The sequence below is a fragment of the Atractosteus spatula genome, chromosome 17 (genome assembly GCF_055471065.1).
Source record: "Atractosteus spatula isolate fAtrSpa1 chromosome 17, fAtrSpa1.hap1, whole genome shotgun sequence".
Taxonomy (NCBI): domain Eukaryota; kingdom Metazoa; phylum Chordata; class Actinopteri; order Semionotiformes; family Lepisosteidae; genus Atractosteus; species Atractosteus spatula.
In genome coordinates, this window is record NC_142722.1 from 11079642 (window position 1) to 11094390 (window position 14749).

General features: G+C 41.4%; 1 protein-coding gene across 7 annotated transcripts in view; it reads right to left on the minus strand.

The window, feature by feature from the left end:
* The window catches only part of pitpnm2 (phosphatidylinositol transfer protein, membrane-associated 2), a 103998-nt gene that overhangs the window by 78957 nt on the left and 10292 nt on the right, over window positions 1-14749 (minus strand). For 6 of the 7 annotated variants that reach the window (XM_088935524.1, XM_088935525.1, XM_088935523.1 and 3 more), the window contains exon 2: window positions 12415-12501. The exons of the other annotated variant lie outside the window; for it this stretch is intronic. The gene's annotated coding sequence lies outside the window, so the exon portion shown is untranslated. The remainder of the gene's footprint in view (window positions 1-12414; window positions 12502-14749) is intronic. 7 annotated transcript variants of the gene reach the window in all.

The window sequence follows — 14749 nt, forward strand, 5'->3', positions numbered from 1 at the left end:
CAGCAAGTCTTTGGCCACAGGGATGTAAGATAATCCCAATGTGGGGCAAGCTGATCTACACCATGTTCCACGAGCTGCAGGCTCCAGGCAGATGGACAACTGAAGAGCAGCCCCCAACAGCAAGACCTGACTGAAGGAAAATGAGCTGCACTCAAGCTCCTGAGCTGAATGATTTTCTCTTTCAGAACCAGAACAATCCCCCCATAACAAAAGACATGATATTCTACCCAGCCAGGGCTGAAGGCTATGTGACCAAGGTTTGTTTTTTATAGCCAGACTGGTTTGTTTCCCCTTAAGCCAGAGGAGGGCAAAATTGCCAAACCCGGACGCGACTGTGTTTCGGGGCCGACAGGACAGGAAGACTGCACACGTGCAGAAACGGAGGCGTGTGGCTGCCCGGCTACTCCTCCCTTCACAGCAGGTCGGCCGAGGGAGTGTTCCCCACGCCGCAGCTGCTGGCAGGCTGCCTGGAGAAACGCCCCACAGGCTCCGGCACGAGCGCAGGGAGGCGACAGCGAAAACAAACGTGCACAGCACGTTGCAACAGAAATGATTCAGAGCGGGCTGCATGTTTTGTTTTTTTTCCCACAGGATAACCAAATTATCCATTCCTTTGTCAGGAATAACCGTTTCTCTATTCTTCTTCTATTCTCCTGTATTAAGTACATTATTGCTTAGCATCTCACCCACTGCGTTATTCACTACTAAGTGACTGTAACTGTAACGCCTGCTGATGAAGAACCTTATTTTGCCATTTTGTTTCAGTAATTGCTTCATTCTTGCCATCCTGTCTTAGAGGATGTTTATCTTCCCCTTTTTAAAACAACCAGAATAGAATTAAGATGTGATAGAACCGCAAGTCAGTATTAAGGATCAGCAACTCATAGACTTGCAGCTGCTGCCTCAGAGCCTTTGATAAAGCAACCTATAGAAGCAACTAGCAGTACTCGGCCGCAACATCCTCCTTTTGTTCCTTAAAAAAAAAAGTCTCGGCTGCTCAAATCGATCCATGGAGCTGTCAGAGCAGGGCTCTTGGGAGTCCGGAATCCGTAAGTTTCTCCAATAAAGTAATTCCCTGTCACAGACATCAGGGCAAACACAGCTAAGGCAAGAGACGCTTCGCTTCCAAATACCATTAGTGTCTGGATCTCCTCCAGCCTGTAATACTTCAAATATATGGCACCTTTGATGGCATCTGTGACAGGAGGTCTTCTGCACAGTATGATGCAAGGCGTCGTCTCTTTCCTAGACCGTTTGTAATAAAGATGAAGCATCCATTATGAACAGCTGCCTGTGTTGATTAGATTAATTAATTAACGCCTATCCAGTGCAGTGCAGGTACAGTACATCTGCAGACTGCAAACTGACCAAGCTGTAAAAAAGCTTCCAAGTGGTCACAAGGAACAGTACGTCACGTTGTGTTGTAATTCATAACTATACCTTAGGACGTGTTTGTGAGTAATTTTTAAAGTTTCATCTTCTTAAATAGATAGCTAAAAAATAACTTTTGTGGGACATCTTTATGTTTATTTTTAAAAGGTTTTCATTTCTAAACTCCTTTATGATTTAATCTTCTTTATGTTTTGATTTGTATTACACTGTGAGAATTCTGGTTCTAAACTGCTGAGAATTTTCTCCCAGAGGCAGGAAGATTCAGCAGAGAACATCTTATCTGGGAGAAACAAAAAAGCAAAAGATAACTAGATATTTTCAGCAAACGGGGGATAAAGAGGTTGCATCCTTTGTGTTACAAATGTCAAAAGGGCAGTAAACGATTTAGCTGTTATCTGCAAAAAGTCAGGCAGTTCAAGCCCTCGTGACAAATTATGATGGTGTTGTTGACAGATCATGTGAGGACCATGAAGTCCAGTGAAAATCTACCTTTAACCATACAGGCGGAGGGAGGAAACGATCATCCTTAATGCACTAAAATTTCTTTACAACCCAGTTTGCAAGTTTTTGTAACCTTATCACCTTAACCTCACCCTAATATTGAAACAGCCAGCCTGGCAGCCCAGAGCTGCAGAAAGTGCTAAGCAAGAGTCTTCAGTTCTTCAAGCTCAGCAAAGGTCTATGAGGGGCATGAGTCTAGAATTCTTTATACATTTCTGTGGCGCTATTTCTGCAGTAGAGCAGCCTAATTATCTAAGACATCAGAGAAAGAGACAGAATCCAAATAGATAACCAGTTGGGTCTGTTATGCATAGAGTATAATCACCAAGCTTGAAACCTAACAAAACTAGAAACCTCTCACAGTTTTATTGGAAATTAGGATACCCCAGATACGGACCGAGAGAATACCGACACGTGCAGAACAAGGTAGACAAAGGGAGATATCTGAAACCAGAGAGCGGCTTAAATGCCTACAGGCAGAGTGAACAAGTTCCAAAACTAAGTTCAGTAGGGTTCATCTAGAGCTCCACATAATTTCTGTCAGAGCTGGCTGTAAAGAGAAGGTCCAACAAGAGAGTCTAATGATCAAACCAATTAAAATGAGATGTTCTGAATTGCCTTTCAGAGCAGACAAACATTAGAGAGTGAGTTACAGCATCCACTTCCATGGTCTGAATGTCATTTTGTTTTGTAAGTCTTCTCAGAAAGCTTTAATGTCCTGGTAACCCTGATATCAGTGACTAATAAGTGCCAATACTGTACTGAATGTACATAAAACACTTCTAGGGGAGATTTGTCTTCTTCCTACTCCTTTCAATTAGACTCCAAGTGAGCTTCCTGTGAGAGGCAGTTCCCCTTAGGGTCTGACCTCTTCTTCAGTTCAGCACCTCTCTCTGGCAAAAATTAATGACACAAAGACACACAGGACATTCACATGTAAACAAATCTGCTGGATGCAACATCCACGCCCTGTGCCGGAAAATGACAGCATCCGATTTAAATGATGCTCACGTGTTTCAGAAAAAAGCACATCAGGCTGATCAGCGTCACTGTTGCTCAGGCACATGTGTTGTTGACAATCTGAGTGGTGTTACTTAGGCAGCTGAAAGAATGCAGAGGCTTTCTCTAGCTGGAAAATAATCCTGTACTAAAGGTGCTTGTTTTCCTTCTGGAGGCAAAATGGTACAAAACACCCAGCCATCTTTCATACACATACACAGATCAATGCAATCTGATGTGGAGACCACATTAAGGCAAATTAAAAAAAAACCCCAGCAAACAGCATTTCCCAACATTATATTGGGAGGTATTGTTCCATTTGCTTTCCGTGGATATGCACATGACCAGGATTCCTTTTAACTTAAATTTTCGTGGCCTAATATTCCAGTGAAATTGCACCCAGACATACATGCACACATGGAAGAATGCATACAAACATGTATGCATACATACACACGTACATATACATGCACACACACTGTACATAAATACGCACTTGCACACACATCTACGCACAAACTCAGGGGAAATAATACGTGACAAAAAGCTTCTATTTTTAGCTTTCGGGAAGCAAAGCATCTTCAGCCAGTGGAATAACAAGGAGCGCAGTAAAGGTGACAAGAAGCACTGCTGTCGTTTTTATTTTACATTATCCCGGTGACTCATAGCCAGAGGAAGAGTCTCGGAGAGAGGATAGCCAGGCAGCCGAAGCAATTAGGAGACGACAGCATTTATAAACACATTCAGCTCAACATTTTACCAACCAAATGAGCCTAGAAGACCATTGTAACTTTGATACAGAGCATAGCATTACGTGACTGGATTTCTGAATGTTTTAATGCTTATTTAATGATATTCCTGAGATCTCACAAGCGCACTGGTTTTCATGAACATACAGATTTAATTTCAGGATTTGGTATCTATTTTGGAGGTTTTGTTTGATTGTCTTTTATATTCTCTAATTTATTTTAATGAATTATTGGCCTGAACTGACCCATACATGGCTTCTCAGACAACACAGCTTACAGTGTTGTTTGATGTCTCTGATATCTGTTTGGAACAACAAATAAATAACACGACCAGGGATGGAGAAGGTAACTACAGTAGCACTTTGTGCTCACAGCTGCTACTGTCTTTTTAGTTTTTATCATGCTAAAATAATGCCAAAATCAAAGAGATCACTGCGTTTATCACTTTGTGTTTACACATTTACTGGTGTGTTTACTCAGCCTGTTTAAGGTTATAAATGTACTGCTGACTTTACATGTTTCCTGAGAAACATGTGACATGAGACCAACAAACAACACAAAAACTGAGATTCCCAACAAAAGGATTAATACAATGTCATAAATGCTATGTTCAAATTGTATATTTTTCCTTTCTTGGAGGGACAAATCTAATATGGAGATTGTAATGAGCAGCACTGTGTCTACTGAAATCACATACGCATCACAGGTTCTCAAACATATACAGTATAGGAAGTGCATTTTAGGATCACAGTTCCATTCTACATGACCTGCAGACATGAACTGAAATAATCTTTTGCAAAAAAGATAATAGTGTAGCAAAGCAGATGAGAAATAAGGAAGTGGAAACTTGTACTGCTCTGAGTCTGTGGTCTGGATAAAATTACAAAGTAAGCACACAGGTGGCAGATAGTTTTATGAGTGTTCAGATTTCACAGACAAGTCGGGATGATTTCTGACATTGCCGTAATAATAAAGAGAAGCAAAATTAGGTTCCACAACCCTAGAGACACCACAATTATCATAAAATAACTTCAATATTGCTGCCAAGGGTCAAAGGTGAGGGGCTTTCTCATTTTTTTTTGGTTGCTATTTCCCTTGTGACTTCATGAGATGTAAAATAAAACAACAGTGAAACATGAACCCCCTCACATGATTCACAAGAATCTCTTCCACACCCTCACGTGCAGAACACACGTAGCTCATAATGTCATTGCTGAAACCAGCTGACTCAAGACTCCATAACTGAACGGCATTAGCTGAAACCTAACAATAGACTCGGCAAGTTTAGCACAGACAGGCTGTACTCTGACCAAACTGAAAAAAGAATAAACCTTCTAACCCATTCTAACACGCATCTATAGTCCCATAATCATACGACTGAATTAATTCAAGTAATCAAGCAGTTAATAAGCTGATTGTGCTAAAATACTGCATAGGAGTAAAAGTTCCACTGCACAAGAATACGATAAAATCATAATTCCAGTTTCTCCTTTAAGAGGGTTAGCAGTAAGGTAAATAAGATATAATTTAAACTTGTGGAGAGAGAAGACGCGTGTTGCGCTAAGAACCAGCTTTCTGTTTTCACAGATTATGTCAGTGCAGGTGTGACGTACAACACTTATGCAACAAATGTCTTTATATAAACAGAAGCTCGAGACGTTTGAAAATGGGACTGGAAAATTTCAGAGAAAAAGAACAACAGCTTTGCTTCTTAGCTTCTTACCATTTACGGGAGTTTCTCTCAGACAGACAAAAAATGTAGTTTAAGTTTTATAAGGGTGCATCTGGGAAGTGACATTTTCAAATGTCAAGGCACAGAACTAAAAATACAAGATTCTCTGACCATTTCCTGTGCCTGCGCGTCAACATCTCTTTTCTGAACTACATTCAACTGCCTTTTTCTGCTTCCTGCTTTCGAAGGGTGTTTTATCTACGTTATCTATATAAACATGGCAGGACTGATTAATTACAAAATTATTGAATAATGGCATTAAAATCACAATGAGCTGTATCTTACACATTGCATTATATACAAAAAATGACAAAAGATTAGGCAACTGTGCAAAATGAAAAGCTAACAGTATGCATATTATTATCAGGGCAGCTTCTTTAAACACAATATGTCTTGCAATTTTACCCTGCTTCTAAATTATTATTCTAAAGCAATTTGCAAACCTATTACATTTTAGGTTGGATTCTTATTAATAAAAAATGCTGCCCTTTGGGGCATTTGCTGATTTCTGGCAGAAAAGAAAGGCTTGACAATGCATGTTAAAGCAGAAGTATGAATAAGAATTCGATCCTTAGCAATTTGAACTTTCTATGCAACTCGCACCTAAAACAAGAATGAAACTAAAATCCAAAGGAAAATACAGAAGTGTCTTTTTATGCACCAAACACTACAGTTTCAAAACCTCGTTTAGTGCATTTCAGACTATTTGACTAAATAACACCTTTTTTTTTTCAAAACAAATACAAATAAAACAGGATGACGACAGACTAAACGCTTGAAGGAACTACAAGATACTGTACATTGGTATTGGATACTTGCAGAAGCTTCTCCTCCAGGCTTTTTCTGAGTTGCACACTGTGAATTCTTACACATGATGTAATTATACTCACTATTCCCAAAAAACACACTCCACGAAGGAAGTCACCGCAACTTCAGCAGTAGGGACCCCAACCTGTGTGTAGGGACCCCACCCTGGACTGGGGGACTCCTGAGTCTTCTGGTTTTTGTCCTGGTCGAGTTCTTTGACAGAGGCTCGTTGGGCTTTAAATTTTCTACTGGAGGCACACTCGCATTCAGCTTCCAAAAAGCTGAATTTAACTTTTAACTGGGGTTTGTAATCCGAATCGATCCCCCACCCCATTCAGGTGTGAGAACTGAATTGTAACTGACCGGACCTGTGCAGAAGGAAAGAAGCAATCACTGTGGGAGTGTTTCACTCTGTGGGAGTATACACGCCCACTCTGTCCTCTCATCATCAATCAAACACCTATTAAGAGTAGTTGAGAGGGAAAATGAGAGACCTTATTCTTTACAAACGAGTCGAGGAGAATCTATGTCAAATATTTAGTGCAAAAAGAGTTAAACAGTTTAAACAAGCATGTTTATCAATTGAAGGCATCAATGAAACCAGAATACTCATGGGTCACTCAAGGCCAGGGGTGGGAACTACTGTCCTAATGGTTTACTCACATACTGTACGCTCCAGGCAGAGACTTCAGAGGACAGGCCTGATAACCACCCCACTTAATTTATTGATGGGTGTTTGCTTGTAGGTTTAGGGTGGCCAGCAATGACAAGGGTCAGGTTACGCAGTCACACCACTTGAGCAGAGCCTGTAACCCAACACAATGCTCTGTGCACGCAACCCTGTCTATTAATTAAACAGCAAGTCAAACTCGTCAGTGTCATCACGAACGCATCCCCAGAGACAGGCTGGGGACTGCTGAGATTTCCTTGATAAAGGAATCAGCATTTCCTTTATGTATTTCCTGGCTCAGTGCATCTTAAGCAAAACTTAAAATATCATTCTATGGCCTTAGGGTGCGGAGAGTTTTTTTTTAAACTATGGCAATTTTTGCATTCCCACCACCTGGGGGTCATATTCAACGTGAAGGACATATTATTAGGAAGCTCAAATGTGGTGTCACACACATTTTGTCAGTGGTGAACAAGTCACCTCATTTCCATCACAATGGAAGCTTGCTCTCCTGCTGTTTTTTACATGCTGCACTGCACCAGGGCAGCAACGGAAGGAAATATCCATCACTGAGCATCCCTCAGCTCACAACCCAAGAGGTACACTGTTTGCATGCTGGCAAGCTAGGAAGCTTTTCATATAATTTGTCACTGCTTGCGAGCATAGCATTTAAGCCAAAGACACCCGGCAACCGATTTGTAACATTGTTTTTGAACACGAGACATCGTTAGGCTCTTTGTTTTAATTTTCTGTCATAACAATTTGTTTCATTTCATTTAATACCACTTATGGGTTTTGTATTCACTGCAGTCTGCATCCATAAACCATTGATCAACGGGCAGGAGGGGGCAGATCAGCACACAAGAAAAAGAGAAGCACAATCTGGCTACAGGGCCCTAAAAGTGCAAACACGGGGTCTAACAGTCACCTCTACTGGCCATATGCATGCTTGCACGCCATCACGTAAAAAGGAGGTAGTTAGAAACACAAGCCTGGAGCTCTGCAAACAGGAGCTACCACCAGTATCTGCACTCTGCTCTGATAGGCGTCTCTTCCCAAGTCCCAGTGAGCTCGACAGCTCAGCTCAGTGAGAAGTAAAGGCAAAATACGGGAAGACTGTGCCACTGGGAACAGATCTTTGGAAACTCAGACACAAGCAAACAGGAGTTGAAGGAGATTTTATTATAGGCACCGCAGGGGTGATAAATTGGTGTTAGAGGTTTAGCACACAATTTGGCACAGCATTAACACAAACGCCTTCTTGGTACGGGGAGATACAGGACATAGTACTATACTGCATAAGATTTACTACTAAGATGACCTACTTACAAGCTTGTTCTTCACTATGACAAACTTCAAGACAAACTTTAAAATGTGTAGTAGTGCCACACATACGCCACCTTGAGTGTCAGCTCACTGATGGCAGAAGACTAAAGAAGCACAGTGGAATCTGCTGGTTGTTTTTATGGTGATGGTACAAGACAAAATTAAATGCAGCCACTTACGTGCGAAATTTAATCCCGACTTAGAGATCTGCTACAGTAACAGATCTACGTAACGTTTACAAAAGAGAATGAGAAAAATACAAGAGACAGGTGCTGCAGTAGACAAGAGAACATACGTTGCTATTATGTAAAAAGGGAATCAAAGCCATCAGGTGACCAACAAAAAAACTCATACTCTAAAATTAGCATGACTAAATGTTAAAATTCTGGTACACCTCCCAGCATGGAGAGTGTGAACAGAACCAGTTGAGTCTGTGAGGAGGAGGGAGGCTTTGCATTCCATTTCAGCTGAACTGAACCAAGCTCTCTAGCAGACAGCAAGTGAGAATCACATGGCAAGCCGAGCTCGGTACTCCGAATGACAATTCACCACCTCCTGCCTGCAGATTAATTCTGCACTCTTGAGGTCTGGGATCTGACTCACTGCACCTGCTGTACAGCCAACCACCTACAGCAGCCGTGCCTTCCACCTTCTCCACCTGGGACGTATCACCGAGCTACACAGCCGCTGGTTGGCCAAGAGTTGTTCTATTCTTCCTCCCACCCCCCTCTCTCATTCCACACGCCTGTCCACCTGCCTCACTCACCAGACAAAGCTGCTTGGGGAGTTCTCTTGCAATGGCCTGTCGACTTCTGGAGCTAAAATCGGGGACAGATGTGGGTCCTTATGGGGGTGTTTGGGTGGAGAGAGGTCATAGAAGGGGAAAGGGGTAAGAAGGCTGATGATGAGGTCTGAGGAAGGGCTCCCTACCTTCACCATCACATCACGGCCATAGCCAAGTGTACTATTCCACCAGCACTTTCCCTGATGCATCCGAAACAAACATGTTTCATATTTCTACCATTCCTGTCCGGGACCATTACCATGATGATAAAAACTGGGATAAGCCAGAAGATTAGGGATATCTGCTAACCATGCCAGCATACAGTCACATCCAGAGGAAGGCTTGGGTGCTCAGTGTCCTCAGCACTGGAGAAACCAGGATAAGCCCTGGAACTACATGACACTTAGGTCTTGCAAAAAGCAAGAAACAATCACTAGGACTGTAGAGGTGTTGCATTTCATTGTTTATTGTTCTGTACTACCCATTGTGCTTTGTAGTACTGTCATTATTGATTATTTACTGTTTTTTTACTGTCAGTATTTAGTATTATTTACTGTGCATCTCGTGTGAAAACGTTGTCTACTGTGCTGTGAACATCCTGAGAGAACAGCACGAATATGAATCCCAATGTTCATGTACACATGGCAAAAAACTCCCCTCTCTCTCTTTAAAAGAACTGGAATGCTCAATGTTATTCTGTGGATTAAAGTTAATAAAACTCAAATCTCCCAGCTCTGACATGTTTGCATTTAATGAACTTATTAAAATGCCCCTTCGAAAGCTCTGCAGCACTGGGCCAGAGTGGGAGTAATGAGCCGCAGCATCTTATAAAAGTTAAACATAAGACACGCTGAGAAAGCTCCCTGTCATAAAATGAACGCGGCACGGGGGTCTGGTGAAGTTTCCTGCCAAAAAGTACTGAAATCCCAGAGACACACTTCTGCTCATGTTTCCGCTGACGTCTGCACGGGAATAAACAGCACCTTTTGCGAGGCCACAAGTTAAGGAAGCAGGTTTCAATGGTGAGCCCCAGATGCCATTAGTCAAGCAGCAGGAACCCCTTGCAAGTTCTGCCCAGGTGCTTCAAACAGGATCCGGTTAACAGCCTGCAACCCGGATCCCGGTTTGAGAACCCGACACCCCTGGATCTTTGCCACAGGACAGCTTTAATCCAAGCACTTCCCAAGTCTTGGTCATCTAAGAGGGTTTGATTCGGACATGAAAATCCTGGCATAAAAAAACACCCACTGCGGTTCCCTATAGCAGAGATTAAGACAGCCATCAGAATCTCTGGGTTCAGAATGCAACATGAAGTTTCCCTGCATAGTTTGACCCATAAAGCACAGGCAGAGCTCTACGATCACGGGTTCGAGTCTGAGTCATGCCACCTGCCGAATGTGACTGGGAGGGGAGGGTGGGACGAGTCAGAAGGAGCTCTCTCGGCTCCGAGCGACACACAGACCCCTCTCCGCCAATCAGCGCCGAACCCCCAGGCTGCGCTGCCAGTTACAACGCACGTAACCCCAAGACCGGCGGGTTGGGAGAATTTAAATTGCAGATTACAATCCCCCCCCGGTTAAAAAGATCACTGTCAGTGATAGAATAACCTTAGAAATATCAATATTACTTCATGTGAAGCCAATGCATGAAAAAGTAAGGCACCAGCCTGTCTGAAGATTGAATAGCCTGGTAACAGAGCTCCCTACACTTTCTATGAACACGTACAGTAAAGGGAAGAAGTCGCTTTCATTTCCTAATTCAGTTAAGGTACCATATTCACATCTGAAATTACAGAAATGATTAACTTTTTCAAGGAATTCGCTTTAAATCTAAGATGTCAGTAATGCTTGCAAAGAATAAAACAGAAGTACAGCATAATCTGAAAGGCAACTTAAAAGAGTGACAGCAACAGGAAATTTAAGACAGTTGATGCTGTGATAAGATCATGTAAACTGTTTCCTGACTGTGAGGGGTAATCCAGACCGCAGGAAGACAGCCTTTCTGATTTTTGCGTTTCTGACAACACGATCATTGGGAAGCATTTTTTCAATTAACCCACAGGAAGAAAGAAAAAGGGACACCCAAGATTAAAAGAGAAACATAAAGAATACGCGTAACAGCTGAAAGAGTCAGAGCGGAGTTTATATCTGAAATCAAGATTAAGTCAAGTCTGATAAACCTGTTTGCCCTAGAGACTGACGCATCTCAAAGTTCAGCAGACAGTCAGGTCAGAGAGGACAGAGGCCTGTTTCCGTAGGTTTACTCCTAGCAGGACTCACGACTCCCTTTTAAAGTCACAGTCTTTGCCCGAGAGGAAGAGTTCATGGAAAATGTGAGCCTGGTCCTCTGTAGGAAGAGCAGCTCCAGGTTTCGGCACTCTCACAGAGCAGCTGCCCACGCGGAGAAGCCACAGGCAGCACACACTGAATGGCACAGACATGCTTGTAGTAGTGACTCCCTCCAGTGCACCCAGGACGACATCTCGGCCTGTCAGAGACCTGTCAGAGACCCTGCCTTTTCTGGCCTTTTCCGACGCTGCTCCATTATTTTGGAATGCCCTTCCACAGACTCTATGAGAGACAAATTCTTTGATTCTCTTCAAGCCCAAACTCAAACTGTCTTTTTCTTTATCACTATATACAGTAGCCGTGGATTTGAAAAGGCACTTTATTAATCAAATATATTATTATTATTATTATTATTATTATTATTATTATTATTATGCACAACAGGGCTCTTTACCTTCTCTCTGTTAATGTGTAACTGCACACTACCCACATCAGCACTCCTAGGACAGAGCACTTCCTGAAACCAGGGCAAGCGAACTTTGTAGTAGAGGTCAAATGCAGTGTGTGCCAAAAACAACTGAATGAAATGCTACACACATCAGTGCTTCTCCTGTATTAATGTGTATCCAAACAGTTGCAACAGTAAAGTCTATCCAAACATACAGCAGAATCAGTAGAATATTCTCAATGAACAGCTTTGAACATTTTAATTGTTAGGTCTGTCAATTCTGATGCATAGTGGAGGCTGTTATTTAAAGTGTTTTTGTCCCATTTTAATAAATATATCAGATTAGAATCTATCCCGAAATGACAGTTTAAAACAAATAAAAAAATAAGCATCCATTATATTATTTTTAGTGTCTAAAACAAAAATAAAAGGAAAAGGTCTTTTCTTCCTCTTGTGCTGCTTAGTGTTTCTTCCAAAAAGAGACCGGCCTAACCTTCCCAAAGGAATTAGTGTGCAGGTCACAAGCTACACAGGTTAATCCTCTAGCCTTTCCAGTATCTTTGAGAATGAAGACACCAGTGAAACCAACTGCCCCACGTGTGGCTGGGAGGGCTACCAGTTCAATCACTAGATATGAGGTCATATCTAGTGGCCACTGCATTGGTGTCTGTGTTTTAGGGCTAAAGAGTGAAGAGAAAGCCTGTTTCAAGTTACCTACCAGGCTGAAGTCCAGGGAAGAAGCTGCACTCTTGGGTCGTGATGCTGTGTGTGTGAACAGCACGAGCCTCATAAGTACAGAGGGGAACTGCAGGGAAATAAAGACAGGCAGCTCTGTTACCCTCTCTCCAGGAAAGCCCGTGACGCCCCAGCCTGTGCACTGCTGCTGAGTGTCGAAACAAAAGACTCAGCTTGAGCAGCACAGTTGTTTTCAACAGGGTTTAGTGCAAAGGATAAAGGGGTTGGACTTTGACTAAAAGCAATAAAAACTTTCTGGTGCACAAGATCACTCAGGTACAATTGCTTTTACAGTGCTTAAACACTTAAACTCTTTTCCTGGAAAAAAATGGCTGCACGTTCTAGAAGAACAGTAGGACACATTTGCTAGTGTAAAGAAGATTCTTTCTGCAGTTCTTCTGCGTGAACAGAGCTTGCCCGCAAAAGTCTCCACCAGTTCTGAGGAGAAGCTTTTCGCAGACAGTAGTGCCCATCTCTGTACGCTTAACAGCTCTTTGCAAGAAAAAAAAATAAATACGAGCTTATAAGATCTAAACAGGATTTCTGTGGTAAAGACAGATGTGTTAGACAATTTAGACATCCTGATAATACTGTGTCATCACGTGCTCAGGAAACAAGTCATAAAAAACACGTCAGTGCAAAACAGGAAACTTACCTCAGAGTTTCCTATAACCATAGTGCAAATAGTCAAACATGTAGAGCAAGAGTGTCCAGTCCTCTTTCTGGAAGGCTTGTCTATTTTCATTCCAACTCGCACTTAACAAGCTACATCATCTGGTTTATAGTTCAACTTGACCAGTTTAACCAGGTGCTGCTGCTTTAAAGAGACCTAGAAAGCCCGCAGACACTCCAGAACCAGGACTGGACAGAGTGTGTCCACCTCGATAACTGGCTTGATAAGGCAATTGATAAAGTCAGGACACTCTGAGCTCCTTACAGCCTGACCTTTGGTTTCTAAATGATGACCCCAGAGGGTTGAAAAGAAGCGCCTGAAATCTTTTTCAGTTTAATTTTTGCACGTTTCATTTCCATAAATCATTAATTTATCATGCATTTTGCATTGGCTCTTATGAGACAAAGTGATTCTACAATATGATGAGGCCACCTGTTTCCTCATATAGAAACAAAATGCTTTCTCATGCACCCAATGTTTATTTGCAAAATTATTTGAACTGTAAAGTTTTTTACGTCTTCTGTTTGTTTCCTTGATTAACTGGTTGGATATTACGAGTAGAGAAATTCTTCTTTAAACACCCTTGCTGTCCACTGGTGAAAGGCATTTTAACAAAGAGATTCCGAGTTCAGCCCTAGGCCACTGATGCTGACTGTGTGATTTTCATGAACTTCTTTTTCTCTGTCTTTTGGTTTAGACTTCTGAGTTCCAGAGTTAGGGTCAATAACAATTGCAAATTCATCCGTGAACACTCAATTTTGATCTCGGAATTGACTTCCATTCTGCTTATGTCTTATTCAGGTATTGGCGGAAGATCCTATCCTGATTAAAGGGTTTGCTAAAATTCAGATTTGCTGTAAAATACAGAAAGACATCTCACAGATTTAAGAAAATGTTGAATAAGGTTTTTGATTAATTTTTTTTACAACAGTTTATAAAATGGTATGGATGGTGTATTTCACAGAATAAAATAAAGAATAGAGTAGGACTATGTAAATCATTTTATTAATTAAATTTCCACAAATTTCCAAATTTCCACAGCTACTTTATTTAACAGAAAGAAATGTTGACCCCTTAGGACTTCTATATATTCGTGGAACTCTTATTAACTATAAAAACATGAAAATTCACTGAAATTTTAATTAATGTCTGAAACTCAAAACATTTAAGACTTTGGCTCCATATCTGTAAAACAGGACAAAAGCTGGTACACAAAACAATATGAATACATTTGTCTGATCTGAATGCGTCAGATCTGAAACATAATCACAGGCAAATGAACTTCAGTATTTGAACTTTAATATTGCATGAGTTCGAAACCCCAACACTAAGTTAACAGAGTGTTTAATACAGAACGTTTTAATACAGAATGCCCATATCCATCTGTTCTAAGTAGTTTAAACAGCCACAGGAATCAGTATGTATTAAATTATCAAATAAAAACACTTAGAATCCTATACTACCCACCCATCCTGCTGTTTACTTCAGTTTTTGAGAACTAAAGCTAATCAAAAAAAGCAGTAGCATCAAAAAACAGAATTGTTCTCGCAAATTAAATTAGAATTTTACAAGCTAATTGTAAAGCTGATGTAGTGTAAAGATGTAGTGTAATTCCATAAAAATAAAAATCCACTTTGGTGCTCAA